The sequence below is a fragment of the Brienomyrus brachyistius genome, unplaced genomic scaffold, assembly GCF_023856365.1.
Source record: "Brienomyrus brachyistius isolate T26 unplaced genomic scaffold, BBRACH_0.4 scaffold505, whole genome shotgun sequence".
Classification (NCBI taxonomy): domain Eukaryota; kingdom Metazoa; phylum Chordata; class Actinopteri; order Osteoglossiformes; family Mormyridae; genus Brienomyrus; species Brienomyrus brachyistius.
In genome coordinates this window covers 35,665-55,394 of record NW_026042780.1, presented here as the reverse complement: position 1 = coordinate 55,394, position 19,730 = coordinate 35,665, and the positions used below count along the sequence as shown (strand labels likewise).

The window sequence follows — 19,730 nt, the reverse complement described above, 5'->3', positions numbered from 1 at the left end:
TTTAACCAATTTACCTCACTACTGGCCCTAAATCGCTCCTGTCCCAACTTTTTTGGAAATGTGTTGCAAGAACCAAAATTGGAATACGTGTTTATTTTGAGAAAAACAATGAAATTCATGAGGAACACATTAAACAATGTGATGGGGGTAACACAATAAATTCAAGATTTTTATTTGTCGTACAAATGTAGTGGTACACTGGCAGCGAAATGAAATTGTCGTTACTCCAGTCGGTGTAATAAACACACTAGTAAAAGGACATCAAAATTAAACAACGTGAATTAACAAAAGAAGTACTGAAACTACAGAAAGATAATAAGAAAATATAACAATAAAAGGTATATAAAAAGTAAAGATGAAAATGTATAAAAAATATGTAGAAATGTTTAAAGTACAGATTGTAGTTATAGCATATTTTAGCTTTTAATCTGTGATGTTAATGATCCTACTGGCCGGGGGTAGAAGCTTCTCCTCGGCCTCTCAGTCCCGGCCATAAGGCCCCGGGGACTTATGCAGGGCGGCAGTTCTGTCCTGGTGATTCTCTGGGCGCATCGTATCACCCTCAGCGGGACTCGGCGGCCCTCAGAGCTGGAGCTGCCGTACCGAGCAGTTATGCTCCCGGAGAGCACAGATCCCACATTGCCGCTGTAGAAGGTTTTTTGTGGCACAGACGAGAGTCTGTATTTCCACAGCTGCCTCACATGATACACTCACTGTCAGGCTTTCAGCACTAAAGCTACAGATTACTGGGTGGCCGAGAGGTCTGTGAAATTTGGAGGGTCAGTAGCTTGCCTGGGAACCCTTAGCATTCAGCGAAAACTGAACAGAGAGGCCTGTAGCAGGGTTGTCTAATTTGTTTAGCTGGCTGGCATAAGATTTTCAGTTTGAAACAAGTATGCACACAGATTTACATGTACGTAACAGTTTTATTACCTTGTAAATAGTTTTCAGGGTTTTCAAAGTACCCCAGTGCATTTGATATAGCGAATTTTAGGTTTATAATGAAATAATATAGATTTGCCCTAAGATTTAATAAGATTTCTTGCGTGAGCGTGAGAGTCTGAAGGTGTGAGTGTCACACCAAATGGGTGAGAGCTGGCAACCCTGGCTCTGTTCAGTAGCCTCAGAAATTCTTTCGAACTTTCCAAACACAGCTGATGGAAATCAATGGACGCAAAGGTTCTCAGTGACCATTTTAGCTTGTTTTTAGACTAAAGGCCTATGATGGATCTTTGGAATGTTGCGGAGATACGAATGCTGAGGACAGCATACTTTGTGCTGTGAGTGTTATGTTAACCATGTAAACAAAGAGGAAGTACACAGTCCAACCAGATACTATATTGAAATGCTAACAAGTTTTTAAATATTTTTATTCAAGTGACTTTAAGTCTGGATAATGTTTTTAATGGTTGGAAACGTGTGTATTACTGTATAATTAAATAATTAAACTTCTGAAATGGCCGCTCAGTGCAGGAGGAGGCTGCAAACCTGAAGAGGCACACAACCGTATGGGTGGGGCAGGGGATCAATGGTGTGAGGTAGAGGACCAGGGCAGTGGGATTGCAGTGGCACAAGGGCAACCGTGTGGTCATCATGGGCTCCTCCAATGGCAGCTTCAGGTAAGTCGCTCTGATAAACCCCGTTAGACTCCAGTGAAGTGAGTGAGGCTGCAGCGCTACACTGGAGGGGACACATGTGGGCTCAGGGGCCCATGTGACTGTAGCAGAGGAAGGGATCTCTAGCTGATGTGGAGGTACAGGCCCAGTGGCAGTAAGGGGTGGGCAGTCAGCTGCAGAGGCTGCGGGGCCAGCGGCCCCACTGTACACATGGACCGCAGGGAATCTCAGCATGTTGTGCCCAAAGTCCAGCACACATGCCGTGCTCCGGGGGAAATTCAGGCCCAGGATGGAGGGATCGAGCATGTCAGCCATCCACATAGTTACTATTCACAACTAAACCCCCCATGTCAAAAGGGAACAACCCCGTCCCTCTTAAAGGGGCCAGGTCACCAGTCATTGTTCTCACCTGCACCAATGTCAGTTCTAGACAGTGTCTGGTCTCACCAGGGTTGCAGTGGAACCTGTATGGACTAGGGCAGTACATGCGACTCACATCACTATGGTGGGTATGTGACAGAAGTTGCCTCTGTGAGTCCAATCCGTAGTCACAACCTCTGCAGCAGGTGGCAGCAGGGCCACCTCCCCGGTGTCAACAAGGAAGTTCCGGAAATTAACCTTGTTGGCCCACATCTTCCCGGCTATGCGTGCCCTTGGCGGAACCCTGGGTGGCAGTGAACTTGGGACACTGTCTGAGGATTGAGGGGTGGGGGGGGGTGCTGCTGCCTGTCAGCCTACAGGCAGTCTGCCTCCAGGAAGTAAACCTGAGGGCCTGGGTCCTCCAAGCCCTTTGGCGTTTACAGCTTGGTTGATTTCTCCCGCCTCGTTCCCCGCCACCTTGCTGCCCACAATTTCTCTCTCCAAAGCCAGTTCCAGGGCCTCGTCTAGGGACGCAGAGGGGTTGGCTGTGTCTGAATGTGAGCTATCTGGGGTTAAGTGTCTAGATAAACTGATCCCTGGCCAGTTCACTCTGTACTGATAGAGCCATGTGAGCACAGACACGCCTACACAACCCCTTGATATCATTAAGCAGGATGCAGAGAGACTCATTTGACTCAGTCCCTGCACCTATTGTTTAACTGAGAGGGCAGAAGTCCTCACACTGCCCACAGCGATTCTGCAGGGCACTGACCAGTGTCTCATCCAGGGGCTCAAGCAACCAGCAGTGTACACCTCAGAAAAACATGTGTGACAACCCTGAGGACCTGCTTGCATACCACAATGGTATCCCATCTCCCCTTGCTCTTTGAAGGGGTACCACCCATCCAGTATAGTTATCACTGGGCTATCACAATGTCATCACAATACTAAAGACTGAAACAAAGCCGTGAGGTCAGACCCTCTGTATACAGCACACAGTCTCACCCTCACATCCTGTATGACCACATTTCTGCTGTTCACATGGCATTTCTCCAGCTTCCATTGCCCTGCAATGGACTGACGTGCTGTTGAAGGTCTACCTCACTTTACACTTTGCCCATGTCTTGTGTGTATACCCTGTCCGCTCCTAACGTGTATTTAGTTTGTGTAAATCTATCACTGCATCTGCATTTCGCAGTTCAGCTTCTGACAACATTGTGTTTCCCATCTGTGTATTTGGGTTCGGTGCTTGTTGGGTGCCTGTCGTGGTCCTTCTATTTACAATTGTACGCGGGGCGCCAATTCATCTTCTTTATTCATCATGAATATTTTAATTCATTAATGCAGGAGTCTGTGATAAATCGCTATCAGCATTTGGTTTATAATGGCCAATTAATGATAACTAAAAAGAAACAGAGAGACTGAAGACACAACTTTCAACCATGATATGAGTGCTGTTGCTGCATAATTTGTCCACCAGGGGTCACAGCGCAACCCCCATCTCGGCAAGATGGATGACTTGAAATATGTTTCTATATCAAGTTGAATTATTTTTATTTCTATAGCACATTTAAAAACAATCAATGTTGTGCCAAAGTGCTGTAGGTCAAAATAATATAAATATATAGTAAAAGTAGAGACATTGGCCAATGTTACACAATGTTACACAAAAAATAATCAGAATCAGACTGTGGTTTATTGCCAAGTAGGTTGACCCTACAAGGAATTCTTTTTGGTATAATGGTGCTCCATGGAAAAACAAGACTAAGCAACAACCAAGTTCAAAAAACAGTGCAAAAGTTATACAATAATCTAGTAATAAATATAAAATCACTATAAATGTTAAATACATGATGTGCAAAGCAGAATAGTCAGATTAAATAGATAAATAAAATGTGTTCCTGTGTGTGCAGGGTCAGTACAGAGATGCATCTAATAAGAAGCGGTGTAAGGCTGAATTAGCTCCGAGACGGACTGGGGACCTATGCCATGTATCGCCTTAGAAAGAAATAAGAAATCTTTAAACTGTATTCTCAGAAATTCTCAAAACTTAACAGGTAGCCAATGCAATGCAGCCAACACAGGGGAAATTTGGTGTCTATTTTTTGTTGAGAGCCTGGTAGCACCGTTTTGAACAAGGTGTAGTCAGAATAAAGATGCTTCTGGTAAACCTGGGTACAGAGAACGGCAGTAACCCAATCAGGATAAAAGCAGGAGTAACTCTCCAGGTCTTTGGCTGAAAGGTGTGGTTTAAGCCAGGCTATTGAACTCAGCTGACAGAAACACCCCTTCACAACAGCATTTATTTGTTTATCAAACTCAGTGATGAATCAAAGATGACACCAAGATTTTTAGTATGTGACTGGAAGTTTTCTGAATGAGGCCCTAATTGTTCTCTGAGATCATGAACAGTGACCAAAACTCATTACCTCTGTCTTGTTTTCATTAATCTGGACGAAAGTCATTGCTGTCCTGTTCTTAATATCCTCCAGACAGTTAGAAAGGGCCACCAGAGAGCAGCAGTCACCAGGTTTTAATGGCAGATAGAGCTGCGTATCACCAGCATAGCAATGATATTTTACATAATAACGTTCACAAATAGAGCCCAAAGGAAGCATGTATAGAGGGAATATGAGAGGGCCTGTATCACAGGACTGGATATGTTTACAAATAAGGCCATAGTACTGAAGGGGTGTGGCCATCCCACACAGTGACAAGCCCATTCATTCACCTCATCTAGGCCTTTTTTTTTCCAACAATATCTTTATTAAAATTTAAAAAAATACAGAAATTACAGAAGTTTGAGTGCTTCCACATCGAAAGGAGCATCCAAGGCAACTAAATTATTGTATAACAATCAATCAACCTTCCTTGCAAATCAGACATTTAAAAGATGATAGAAAAATATTTAGGTGGAAGTACAAAATATGACCTGTAAATAATAACTTAATCAAATAAAAGAAAAACACAAAGCCCAAAAAAACCCCCAAAAAACATAAAAAATAAATAAATAAATAAATAAATAAATAAATAAAAAACCCCAACAACAAATAAGTTTCTCTATTTTCCAAGGGTTGCTCAACTCCACCTCAATTGTACTGTTCTGTATTGTTCAAAATTACAAACTCAAATTTTTTTAGTTTAGGAAGCTGCAGAGGGCCGACATCAATTACATCTCATCTGCCTCATTCACAATACTACTAAGATCCACATTTTCCATATATTGCATAAAGGGACCCCAAATGTTTTGAAAAAGTGACAGTTTTCCCTTGACAATGTAAGTAATTTTCTCCATAGGTAAAGTTGTGGACAGTTCCTTTATCCAGTTAATGAGTTTTGGTTTACTGGTCTTCCTCCATGAGAGTGCTATGACTCTTTTTGCTAACAGTAGACATAAGTCCATGGCGGTAATTATCTTTCTAGACATAAGATGTCCATCAGGATATAAACCTAAAATAAATAGTTTAGGGTCAAGATCTAATTGTATACCCAATATAGTATCCAGAGCTTGTTTGATCTCTTTCCAAAACAATTGTACTTTATTGCATTCCCAGATACAGTGGAAGAATGTCCCTTTCTCCTCTCCACACCTGAAACACAAGTCTGGGCTATCACCATTATACTTATTAAGCTTTTCTGGAGTCACATATGTCCTCATTAGCCAATTATATTGCAGTACTTTAAGACGGGTACTGGTAGTTTGTGTTTGTGCTTCAGCACATGCCTCCTCCCAGTCTTCGGAGGATAAGTCCTCCTGTAAGTCTTCCCTCCAGGCATTAAGTTTCCCTAAAGAAGATTCAGGGGAACCCTCTACTAATATATTATATAGTTTGGAGATTATTCCCTTTCCAAAGCAATCTTTTTTCATTTCTGTTTCCAATGTGGATAACGGAGGGATTGACAAGCATTGATTTTGAGATAATCCAATAAAGTTTCTCATTTGTAGATATTTAAATCGATGTTTGCATGGAATATCATACTTGGCAATCAACTCCTCAAATGACATCAAAGTCTCATCCTCTGATCCCATGAGGTCCCCTATTGTCTTTAAACCTTTGTCAGCCCACTTCCTAAAACCAGGGTCTGCTCTGCCTGGAGGGAAAAAATGATTACCCCATATTGGGCTGAAGCGTGCGAGAGAGGTGGATTCACCCAGATATTTCTTAACCTGATACCAGATTATAATCATATTTCTGACTATAGGATTTTTTGTCTTTTTTTTCAACATTTTGACTTTTGCTGAATATAGGTATTGGGGAAGGGGAAGAGGTACCGAGCAGTTTTCAATATTCATCCAAGGCGGGAGGGATTTATCTGTAAAATAATACATCATAGTCCTCAATTGAGCTGCCCAATAGTACCAAAGTGGATTGGGACATTTGAGGCCTCCTCTTTCATACGGTAAGTACAAGAGTGATAAACGCAGCCTCGGTCGTCTATTATTCCACAAAAAACGTACAAACATTTTTTTCAGGTGTGAGAATAAATTAGCAGGAGGTGACAATGGAATGTTCTGGAACAAGTACAGAAGTTTGGGCATTATGTTTAGTTTAAGAACATTAATTCTTGCTATAAGTGACAAGGGCAAGGGTTTCCATCTATCTACAGATGAGATGATGGAATTTATCATAGGGGTGTAGTTAGCTCCAACAATGTCTCTCAAACATGGCACTATCCTAATCCCGAGATAGGTAAAACAGTCTACCATTTTGAATTGGAAAGAATTTCCGGCACTTCTTCTCTCTTCTGAGTTAAGTATCATTAATGAAGATTTTTCTTTGTTCACTTTATATCCTGATATCCGTCCAAATGTGTGTAATAAATCCAACAAGGCTGGGATAGAATCTTTCAGTTTTTCCAAAAAAAGGATGACATCATCTGCAAATAAAGCAATTCTATGTTCCTGTTGATTTACTGATAAACCAGTTATGTTTTTATGAGACCGCACCGCAATGGCAAACGGTTCAATTGCTAAAATAAACAATAAGGGGGACAAAGGGCACCCTTGCCTACATCCCCGTTTAATTTCAAATGGTTTAGATATAATTCCATTTGTCAGTATTTCAGCATATGGTTCATTATATAGAAGTCTAATCCACCGACAGAAATTATCCCCACAGCCAAATCTTTTTAATATTTCAAATAAGTAGGGCCACTCAACTCTATCAAAGGCCTTTTTGGCATCCAGTGATAGTAAAGCATTGTCTGTTTTTCCTTCCTGATTATGAAGAATATCCAACACTCGTCTCACATTATGAAATCCCTGTCTACCTGCAATAAACCCATTCTGGTCACAGGGAATTAGATCAGGTAAGAATCTCTCCAGTCTTCGAGCCAAAATTTTACAAAGTATCTTTAAATCCACATTAAGAAGACTTATTGGTCTTAGGTTTCCACATTTATTGCACGGTTTACCTGGTTTGGGTAGTAAAGTTATCAGAGCTCCTCTTAATGAAGCCGGAAGGATTCCCTTCTCAAATGAATCCGCGAACATGTCAAAAAGAGGGGACAGCAATTTAGTTTTAAATTTCCTATAAATTTCTGTCGGCAGCCCATCTGGGCCTGGGGTTTTACCTGTTTTCAAATGATCTATTGCTATAGATATTTCCTCCTTTGTTATAGGTGTATTAAGGTCTGCACTTATTAGTTCTGAAATGCTAGGTATCTGAAGGGTATCTAAGAAGAGATTTTGCTCTTGTCCCATATGTGTTATGTCTGAGCTGTATAGTTTTTCATAAAAAAAAAACTTAAAAGTTTCATTAATTCCTAGAGGGTCAACAATGATCTGTCCATCACTGTTTACAACTGAAGTAATGTTTTTCTCATTTTGTAATTGTCGGAGGCGCCAGGCTAATAATTTCCCGGGCTTTTCCCCTTGGTCATAGAATGATTGTTTAAGACGCAAAAGATGTGAGGCTGCTTTAGAAGCAGAAAGTTCGTTATACTGTGTTCTTAGTAATAAAAGCTTTTGATGGACTCTTGGACAAAAGGTTTGAAAGTATTCTCCCTCAAGCAGCTCAATCTCCGCCTCCAACTTTTTTGTTTTCTTATAAGTTTGGTTTGCTCTATAACTTGTAAAACTAATAATCTGACCTCTTACGTAGGCCTTAAATGCTTCCCACCTTGTGCAGGGTGACGTTTAATCCGTATTAGTTTCAAAATAAATATTTATTTGATTGTCTATTTTTGTTTAAATCTCCATCTAGGGGGATCTCTTTTTAGTCTTAAACCTTCATATATTAATGAGTTTGGCGAATGGTCAGATATTAAAATGCTATCGTAGTGACAATCCTTTATTTTGTACCTCATATTGCCAGAAACTAAAAAAAAAAAAAAAAAAAAAGTGTATTTGAGTAGCAGGAGTATTTTAAGACCTTGGGGTTCATATCCCTCCAAATATCCCTCAGATCAAGTTCTTTCATAAAATGTTGAATAGTTTGTCTACTTTTAGGATGCGAGAAATCAATACCTGAGCTCCTATCCAATTCTGGATTCAATGTACAATTAAAATCCCCTCCTATAATAAAGCTACCAGACAGAGATGATGCTGTCAAAAAAAGATTATGAAAAAACTTTGGGTCGTCAATGTTTGGAGCATAGATATTTATCAGGATTATTTTTTCCGTAATAAGTGTGCCCTGTAAAATAATATATCTCCCCGCCTTGTCTTTAATAACCCTTGTCACATGGAATGGTATAGATTTGTGGATCAAAATCATAACACCTCTTGCCTGAGAGGTGAAGGGTGCAGAATATATACTGCCCTGCCACCTCCTCCTAATCTTCGCCTCTTGACTAGACAACAGGTGTGTTTCCTGAAGTAGCATGATATCAGAGTGCATAGATTTCACCCTAGTCATTACTTGTTTTACCTTCTCCAGTTTTTGTAGTCCTCTGCAGTTCCAAGAAGAAATTTTAATTCTTATTCCACCAGACATAACACACAGCACTAAATGAGCTTCCCAACACATTTGAAATATTAAAGGATAGAGAAACAAATAACATCTGAATGTCAAAAACTACACCCACAACAATAAGTATTGAACATACCCCTTTAACTTGAACTTTGGTACCCATTTCCCTCCCCCTATATATACTGGTACCTGTCTAACAGCTAAAGGTTGTTCCACCCAAAAGTGAGGATCAACCGACTATGCCTAAACACCTTTCCCCCCTACCCCACCCCGCTACATAAACAGAAAAACTCGTTATTGGATACATTAAGAAAATTAGGCTACTAATAGTAGCTGTAAGCCTCTGGACCGATAAACAAATATAACAAATTGGCCTTTCTCTTTCACTCTTCTTTTAAAACTTAAAGCTCAGTAATTATTCCTTCATGCCAACACACAGCATGTCAATGATTACATTCTCAACCCAGTCCACTTTCTGACCTCAGAGCCTTCACAAAATTCTCCGCTTCACCTGGCTGGTTAAAGATGCGAGACTTTCCGTTGTATGTCACTATCAGTCGCGCGGGAGGAATCATGCCGTACCGGATCCCCATGGAGCGAAGCTGTTGTCTCACGGCGTTAAACTCTTTCTGTTTTCTGTGTACACCGGTCGCCAGGTCCTCATAAAATCTCACCGGACGGTTCTTGAAAAGAATCTGTCCCTTTGCCCTGGCAGCTCTTATCACGGTCATTTTATCCTTGTAATTTAGGAACTTCATGATCATTGTCCTCGGTGCAGCGGTGTTTGACGTATTCTTCTGGCCGATCCGATGAGCTCTCTCCAGTCATGTACTCCCATAGTACACACTGACTCTCCACTGGAGGGTAAAGTGTGAGTCAGAGATGATCCTGACCAGCAAGTCTTCACTGTGACCATCAACAATCTGACAGCTGTAGGAATTATTAGCTCAGGTATATTTTAATATCTCCACCAATATGTTTTGAAATTAATTAACTTTTAATTAATTATTATTTGATGCTGATTAGTAACCAATTGTTATGCCGAATGGTCGGTTCCTCCAAACTCAAATGCGAATCCCAGTGAGTCTGTTAATGTGAGACTTAAATGGGATTCATTAATAACCCGTATCGCTTAATAACTTGGGTTAGTAGGCTCGTCCAGCGAGCTGGGTCACCAGGTAATGTAAACGATCGGTAGCGAAGCTCCCCTCACGGCCAATGAGAGAGAGTCTCGCGATATTTCAGGCGAGTTTGAGGTTTCAGAGCGTAGTAGGCAGATCGCAGAGGCAGGGACTATTGTGAGCACTCAATGACGGAGGCTGAAGTTGTGTAAAAAGACATACATTTATTCCTACAACTAACATAAGACAGACATTATACCTAACAAACAATAAACATGAAATAACGGAAAAGACACAAACGATGTAATCATGAAAATGCAGTGACCAGATTTAAAATGATTAACCTAAAAAGGGAAAAACTGTTCTGCAAAGCAAGCAGTTTGTAGGAATATAAACCTAAAGGAATATAGCAGGTGAATAGGACAGTTTAGGTTGTTAGAAAGGAAAGGAAGTTGGTTTACTTGGATGCAGGAAAGAGGGAGGTCTTTGCAGTTGGTTGCAGTGGCTGATGAGCTGATGGGTGATGGCTCTCAGGGAGGCGCGGTGTTTGCAGCGGTTGTTGGAGTGGAGTCCCGTACTGGTGCAGAGGGTATAATGTGAAGTCATGTACTCCCATAGTACACACTGACTCTCCACAGGAGGGTAAAGTGTGAGTCAGAGATGATCCTGACCAGCGAGTCTTCACTGTGACCATCAACAATCTGACAGCTGAGGATTCCGATCGGTACTGGTGGGGTGTGAAGTACAGTGGAGCCTCTCTGATCAGGTTAATCTGTCAGTCACTGATGGTAAGATGTCTGTACTGCAGACTGTAGCCAATGAGATGCACAGTATGTAACATGTCACTGAGTCAAAAAGGAAGGACCTTAACACAAACACTGATGGAAAAATGTTTTAATATTTTAAAAATCTGCATTTTAATTTAATTCAATATGATAAACGAGACTTGGAAGAAGTAACAGTGTCAGCTAAATCGGGCGACTTCATGAGGTTAAATATGATAAGCAATATGTTAAAAAATGTCAGGGGTTGGCCAAACATTTACATACAGTATGTATGTTGTAATGGGCTGATATTCATAAACATTTCATTGCTGTGGAAATCGTTGAGTGTTTTACCTGTGTGTTGAAGTCCTCCAGGGCTGTCAGTGGACAAACAGGAGGTGACGGGTGTGGATGGAGACAGTGTCAGTGTTACTATGGAAACAACAAAAGACAAAGGATGTGGTGTAAGATTGGGGGCTCCTGTGCTTCAGAGAGATCAGTGAGTTTGCATGGGAGGCCTGTCCTGATCAGGGATGACACAGAAAATAAAACCTTCATTGTGACAATGAAGAGGAAGAGGAAGGACACTGGAGAGGAAGGACACTGGCTGGTATTGGTGGCTGGTTGTGGAATCCTGCAGATTCCAGTTCATATTACTGTTAAACATAAGTAATTGATTTAAATCTGCCTGTGAATTATTTATGCTTGAATATAAATAGATACATACTAATCAACCCAGCAGTTTCACTCACGAAGGGGTTTGTGCTTCTTTGTGGGGATAATCCCCTATTTATCAGCTGTTGTGAAACAGAGTTATTTATTGGGATTATTGTTTCAATGATAGTGGCACGGTGGTCCAGTAGGCGGCGCTGTTGCTTCACGCCTCCATGTTTAGGGGTTTGAATCTGGCTTCTGCTCTGTATGTGTGGAGTTTGCATGTTCTCCACATGCTGTGTGGGTTTCCTCCAACAATCCAAAAACGCACAGTCAGGCTAATTGGTGTCTTTAATATTGAATGTGTGTCTTCTAGTTTATGATCAGTCTGTAATATGACAAAAATCACAGCATTTTCCACAGACATACAGCCAGTCACTTGTTATGTATACAAATCCAGACAAATCCATGTAGCTTGCAACATAATTCAGGCATTTTTTCATCTTTGTGAGGATGAATTGTTACTAATGGTGTGCAGACTGACTAACATGTCTGTAGGTGGTTTTTCATTGCAGCGTAGACCAGTGTTACAGTTGTACTCTGTAATATCTGTTCCAGTGCTGCATCCATCCATTGTCTGAAACTGCTTGTCTAACTCAGGGTCCCTATGGGCGCAAGGCAGGGAACGTCCCATGACAGGGTGCCAACCCATTGCAGGACACGCTCACACTCCATTCCCTCGCACAAGCACACCTACCGGCAATTTGACAACTCCAATTAGCCTCAGCATGTTTTTGGACTGTGGGGGGAAATCAGAGTCCCTGGAGGAAACCCCACAATGACACAGGGGGAGCATGCAAACTCCATACACACGGAATTCCAGCGAAGACTTGAGTACACGTGCCAGAGGAGTGAGGCGACAGTGCAAACCACTGCACCACCATGCCACCCTGATACAATAGATACATTAAAATATGTTAATAAAATCATTTATCTCACCTGTTCACTATCAGTGCCCTGGGATGTGAACACTAATTCATTGTTCTCCATCTAATCATTTTCTCTGTAGAATATCTTTCATAATTTATATTTCAGTTTCAAGAGTGACCTTTTCTTAGTCTTACTTACTTCAGTCAGAATAGATTCACTGTTTTGCTCTTCAAGTTTAAATGTGATATGTGTGACTGACAGACACACTGGTGTATTATATGTCTCACAGGTGGGAGCAGGTTCTGGATGCTGTACTGAAAGCTGGGACTGGTGTGTTTTACGTGATTTGCACTATCATCACCATTCAGCTGCACTGGACCTCCTGTAGAAAGCAGGAACCAATCAGAGAGAAGCAGAGGATCTCCCTGGATCAGAGGAAGCTGGCAGAGGAGATGACCTTCGTGGAGTAGAATGAGTCAGACGAGCTGTAAAATAAACGGTTATGCTAACTGCAGTGAGGCCTCTCTCACTCGGCCCTGCTCAGTCTGTACAGTCATAGCATGAGAGTCAGTTAAACACAGAGGGGATGATTATCTGCTGGCAACCTGTACAACCACGTATTGGCCACTTATTCACAAGTGCTTTGCTGCCACCTGCTGGTTAATGTTTAATAATCGTTATCTTGTGAAGGTAAGACTGGTTTTTATTAAATTGTCTCTTGATTCTGAAAAAATATGGTACTATGCAAAAGTCTTGGGCCATCAAAGAAAACGTTTAATGCTATTTAATTGGGTTGTGTATATTTGCTCAGAACAAAAACACAATTATCATAAAAATATATGCAAATTAAAAGTGACACAATAAAAACTAACAAGAATTTCTTCTTTTCTCCATAAAGTTACTGATGCCTTGTTGGATCGCTAGATGAACCACGCTTTGGATCCTAAACCTCTCCTCAGGGGCACCCCAGCCATTCCATGTATTTGTTAAATTCTGCCACCAGCTCACTTAATTAATTAATTTAATTAAACAAATGTGTCATGCCCGGCTCGTCCGCTCCTCCTGTGTGCCACGCCCCCTGATTACCCACGTGTTTTCTCCCGATTGTACCCAGCTGTATCTAGTTAATTTGCTCAGTCCTGTGTATTTCAGTCCGTGTCTTACCCGAGTCCTTTGTCCGTCATTGATGTCAGTTGATGTTCGTGCCCTCGTCCCTGAGATTAAACCCCTCGTTTGCCTTGATTCTCGGCTGTCTGCCTGCTTCTTACCCGCCTGCCCGCGATCGCTGCCGTCTCCCGTGACAAAATGTTAATGATGCATTGATTAGCCATAGGAGTTGTGTTATAAAAAGATATAGGTCTATTGGATGGTTGGTGCAAATGTTTTACTAACTTTAGAAGAGATTTTGAAATGACTGGGCTGCCACACTTTGACGGACAAAATATTATAATTCTAGACCAAGATGAAGATCATTTGAACATCATTTTCTTCGACAGCCCAAGACTTTTGTACAGTTTTGTATGTGTCTTTTATACTGGTCATAATTTGTTTAAATACATGATTAATAAATTGATACTTTACAAAACATTTCATATTTTTCTGAAATTGGTAATTATTAAAAATGAATTTCACAAACTTAAATGGTTTGGCTGCGATGGGCTGGCCCCCCATCCAGGGTTGTTCCCGTGCCCATTGCTTCCGGGATAGGCTCCGGACCCCCCACGACCCAGTAGGATAAGCGGTTTGGAAAATGGATGGATGGATGGATGGTAATTATTAAAAATGAATTTCACAAACTTAAATGGTTTGGCTGCGATGGGCTGGCCCCCCATCCAGGTTTGTTCCCGTGCCCATTGCTTCCGGGATAGGCTCCGGACCCCCCACGACCCAGTAGGATAAGCGGTTTGGAAAATGGATGGATGGATGGAGGGATAAATGGTTTGGAGTTTTTAGGTCACCCCTCCTCGTCAGAGCCCACCAATCAGGGACTCTTTAAAAGAGTGATGTAATCGGGAACGCCCACTTTTCAATCTGCAGTACAAATACACCAGCTTGTCTCTGCTAACAACAGCCTGTGAATGTCAGTTAAGGAGGAAACAGTACCACATACATATTGGCCAACATCAAATGAAAATGTAACACACGAAAACAGGACTGCCCACTTATCACTCTGCGTAAAATCACACCAGCTTGTCTGAGCTGACAGCAGCCTCACATATCAGCTAAGGAGGAAGACGGCATATCAAAAGTAAAAAGAAAGACACCATCAAATGAAAATATCCCTGTGTGATCTATTGGTTTCTGCTTTCACTCCCATTAAATGACAGTAAGTCTAGTTGGTGTCCGTGGTGCTGAAAACCTGGATCAGTAAATTCCAAATGAAACTTCTTTACCTGATTTAACTGTAACTCACTTATTTTGTTGGCAATGATGCTTTGTTGAGTCTAGAAAGGCGCAAAGTGGGTTTCAGATAAATTAAATGAAGTAGTTTTGCTTAAAAACCAAAAAGCTTTGAACAATCAGTTCAGCTTTGGACTGTAGTGCTTCACAAAAGTAAAATCCATCCAGTTAAATCTCTTTATCCCCAAGTCAAGAAGATATCAAATGCAGAAGCACATTGTGGGAGATACAAGGTGCAGACACATTAAAAGCACTTTTTTTGTGTGAACATTATAAAACAGATTGATACACATTAAGCAGTTTGTAACTTTACATCCAGACCTACATCAGTCAGAAAAAGCAGGCGATGACCATCCCATCCAGCAGCTTCATCTCTGATTGTACAGAATCCCATGTCAGCGTAACTTCTGAAGTCATGACTAAACTAATTTCCAGCTCTGCCTTCAGTTTCATCTGTTAAATTAAATTAGGAACTAAACTAAACTAGGAGGGAAATATAGTCAAGCTACTTAAGTAGCCGAATTTTGTGTATCCACTAGAGGGCAGCCACACATAGATTCCCTTATGAATGGTTCTGATGCTTCCGGAAAGCACTGCACAAAGACCCAGGTATGCCAGTGAGGAACGGATAAAGAGCAGACGGATCCAAATACTAGCTGTAATATATAGTATTTTCAATGAATTTAAACAAATTAATATAACAGTGTCAGAGTGTCAGATCCATGTGACTTTTTATGATTGAAGAACTTTGAAAGCCTGAATATAACTGAGGAGGCCCACGGACCCCATTATGTGTGAAACATCATTGTGGTGCTGAGAGAAACACAGGACTGCTGATAAGACCCAGATGAAGTGAATTACCTGACTTTGCCCCCACCCATCCCCCCCCCCCCAGGATACCCCCACCCCTGTCATACAGACACCTTCCTAACGGACCTCATGATTTGTGCTGATCCACACATATGAAAAGGACCTACTGCAGTGACATTTTAAAACTGTATAAAACATAATAAAGACTGAAATAAAGGCCTGAGGTCAGACCCTCTGTATGTAGCACACAGTGTTTCTGCAGTCTCACACTCACATCCTGTATGACGACTTTTCTGCTTTTCAGAATAAGTCTGATTTCACTGCTCTTTGCTCATTTGCAATATGAGGAAGTAACAGTTTAGAAAAGAACTAGACTTATTTGATTAATTTGTTTGTAGTTTAAATTCTGTGAGCATGAATGATTCACTGTGAAGACCAGCTATCAATAATTTTGCTATGAAATCATGTTTCTAAAATGATAAGATTCTAGATGAAATCAAAATATTTATTCCTGGTAAGAGCAGGACAACAGCAGCATCAAACTGTTTTCCTTTTTACAGACAAGAAATAGACAGGAAATGCATCAGTGCACAAACAGTTTATGAAAATCAAAGATAGATGGATGATTTTTAAACATTTAAAACCCACAAAAAGGGAGGCAGTGAGGTTAAGGAGAGTCAGGAAGTCAGTGTCAGTCTCCACAGATCTGAGGTCAGCGATACACACATAAGGCTCCTCTGATGCTCCTCTTCATCCTCTTCTTCACTGATGGGCCTCCAGGTGAGGATCACTTACTCTGGGACTCCACCATTCAGCGTAGTTAAGATGAAGATACATTTTGCACAATATACTTACTACATCTGTTTGTTTATATTCATATTGTTCCATGAAGTTTGATCACTTCCCGATTATAGTCTGTGGTGGTAGCATGTTGACCGACTGATTTTAGAATTGACTGCAGTCTTCTTTGTGTCCACTATGTGGCAGCAGTATAAAGGAAATATCTTATTCTGTCACAGCTGCTGGTGTGTGTAAAAATTCACATACTCTGATAACAAGTAATTCTGCCTCCAACTGTTTGTCAGGGATCTGGGCAGGAATGAATTACATGCCGACTGTACATACAACAGAGATAGGCTCCTGGGAGAACTTTGCCAGAAGTTGAAACACGACTTTAAGAATGACACTGATACAGAGTACTCAGCTGTTTGGTTGAAACTAAATCTTGGTCTGGATTTTTACATTCTGGACCTGAACTACCCACTGCTGCACTGACCCCCACCTTCTTCTTTTTTTTTCCCTTTGTCCTGTCCGGCAGCTTTAGCAGAATCATGGTCTGAATGCACTGCTGTGACAAACATGTTTGCTTTACCATGAGGGGTTCTATAAACTCTGTATAGGCCTCTCATGTTGATCGATTTCATTTTTTAAATTTAAAAAATGTATTTATTTCATTTTTAACCCGTAAAGTATTGCAGTGGGTGAGCTGGCCGAAGAGGATGGACAGATTAGGAGGGAAAAAAAGAAGGAAAAAGAAGAAAGGAGCAAGTGAGATGAAATGAAAGTTTTTAGCGGGTGTCTCTAACTTTGCTCTGCCATTGCATGCACACCACTTCCAGGGCCAGCCTTGCTCTCACGCTGATATACTGTCAGATTATGCACATCTTATATGTTGTTTTAACCCTTAGCGTATTAGTAAAGGCTGTTTTGTACTTACTTGATGTGATGGTCCACTTTACTGTGGCCTTGAGCCACATTAGAAATTTATTTCTGATATATTTAACTTAATCCTCATTTTTCTTTTGCCCATGAGCACGAAACAGCTAAATAATTAGCATGATGCAGAAGTTATTCTCAGACAGGCACTTAATCTAAAAAGCAGAAATGTCATCATACACGATGTGAGGGTGAGACTGCAGACACACTGTGTGCTGCATACAGAGGGTCTGACCTCAGGCCTTTGTGTCAGTTGTTATTATGTTTGATTTGTGATTCTCACCTGGAGGCCCATCAGCGGATGAAGAGGAGCATCAGAGGAGCCTTATGTGTGTCTCACTGACCTCAGATCTGCGCAGACTGGCACTTACTTCCTGATTCTCCATAACTTTGCTGTTTCTCTGTCTTTATCTGTTACTCAGGAGTCCTGAAGTCCAATGAAAAATCCGCTTTCTCCTGTCTATTTGGCTGATACAAGTTCTGCTCACTTCTGCTTGGGTTGCATGGATCACCAGCCACTTGTCACCAACTAACAGACCACAGCCTACCTGACCAATGTCATAACTGGTGCACCTAGGTATAAAATTTAGTCTCACTGTCTCCAAAAAAGGTCACTGTCTGGAACCCCATGGAACCACATTTTTGATTCCTTAGGCAATTTTTACACTATGTGACAAACAAAAACAACACACAAGTTTGTCTCAACACAGGCTCCATAGTCAAGAAAGCACAGCAGCACCTCTACTTTCAGCGGAAGCTGAGAAAAGTCCATCTCCCATCCTCACAACATTTTACTGGGGAACTACTGAGAGCATCCTGAGCAGCTGCATCACGGTCTGATTTGGGAACTGCCTCGCCTCAGATCATAAGACCAGCGGATAGTGAGGATAGCTGAGAAGATTATTAGAGTCTCTCTCCCCTCCATCATGGACATTCACATCACACGCTCCATCCGCAAAGCCACCAACATTGTGGATGACCGCACCCACCCCTCACATAATATTTTCACTCTGGCATCTGGAAAAGCATTCAGGCCTCCACAACCAGACTCAGAAACATGGCGCCTGACTACTGAACTCTCAGGGACTGATCTGATACCACACACAACACACACACACACACAGCTGTGTAATTATATCTTCGTGGGGACTCTCCATTCATTTCTATGGGGAAAACTGTAATCCCAACATGACAACTTTAACCCCTACCAACCCCTAACCTTAACCATATGTAACCAAACCAAAAACAAGACTTTTGGCATTTTTAGTTTTTTGACTGTATTTACAGATCTTTGTGAGTACCTGAAAATGCCCCCCAAAACATCAAAATAACAGGTTTTTGTCACATTGTGGGGGACATTTGGTCCCCACAATGTAATATACACCTAATCCACACACACACACAGAGTAGGTATTTGAATCTTTGTGGGGATTCTCCATTCATTTGTATGGGCGTAACCCCAATCCTAACTATGGGAACCTTAAACATTGCAGTAGTTACCAAGCAGTAACAGTAAGCAACCAAATAAAATGCAAGACTTTTTGAATTATTCCTTTGGCTGCATTCAAAGAATTTAATAAAATTCAGTATCTTCTTACTTTCGGGAACGAAAACATGTCCCTACAAAGTCAAAATAACATGTTTTTATAGCACTATGTACATAACCACCCACCCAAACGCGCGCACACACACACACACAAACAGGCCTACCTACAGTATACCCTCCATAGATTACTGAATGAAATATCTGTAAAGCAGTTATTATGGCATGGCGTTTGGTTTGAACATGCAGTTTTTAAGAATATTGCGCTAATTCTAAACGAAAGACTGCACTAATTCTAAAATAGCTATATAAGAACTTTATTTACCATTAAATAAATTATAAATCAAACCAAAATTTAGTCTCTCAAAAAACTTGTATATGACATATCTTTGTTCACATTATGAGAAATTAAAAACACCAGGACACAGAATGTGAATAACAAGAACTATAGTGTTCTTTCTCAAAAGCGTACCTACCAACGTGGCTAAAATGCTAATTGCGTTCGTCAGCTATGGAAAAAAAACAGCGGGGCACCCCAAACATCGCGGTATTACGCATTACCGTAATACTGCGTAGCAAAGACATAATGTCATAAAAAAATTACAGTCAGTATTTATAGACAGAACTGCGTGGTTTCCCATTGACAAGTAGATACATGGTTTACGGGCTTGAAGGCGGTTAGATCAACAAATCCAATCACGCTCAGCCAAAACAAGCACGAGCTAAACATACTACTATTGATTGGTTCACCTTCAAATTCGTCCCGCCCTGACAATTAATTCTCGTTTTCATTCGTTGAAAATGGCGTCAGTACATATCTTCATCCTTTCGACCAATGAAAAATTTCGCTGGTTTCCATAGAAACAAAATCAGTGCAGTTTGAACATAAACTTTCTGACAGA

General features: G+C 41.1%; 1 long non-coding RNA gene across 1 annotated transcript in view; it reads right to left on the bottom strand.

The window, feature by feature from the left end:
* The window catches only part of LOC125729140 (uncharacterized), a 59,959-nt gene extending 42,189 nt beyond the window's left edge, over nt 1-17,770 (bottom strand). Inside the window, exon 1 of the long non-coding RNA XR_007389620.1 lies at nt 17,569-17,770. This is a non-coding gene — a long non-coding RNA (uncharacterized LOC125729140). The remainder of the gene's footprint in view (nt 1-17,568) is intronic.
* Between the last annotated feature and the right edge of the window lie 1,960 nt (nt 17,771-19,730).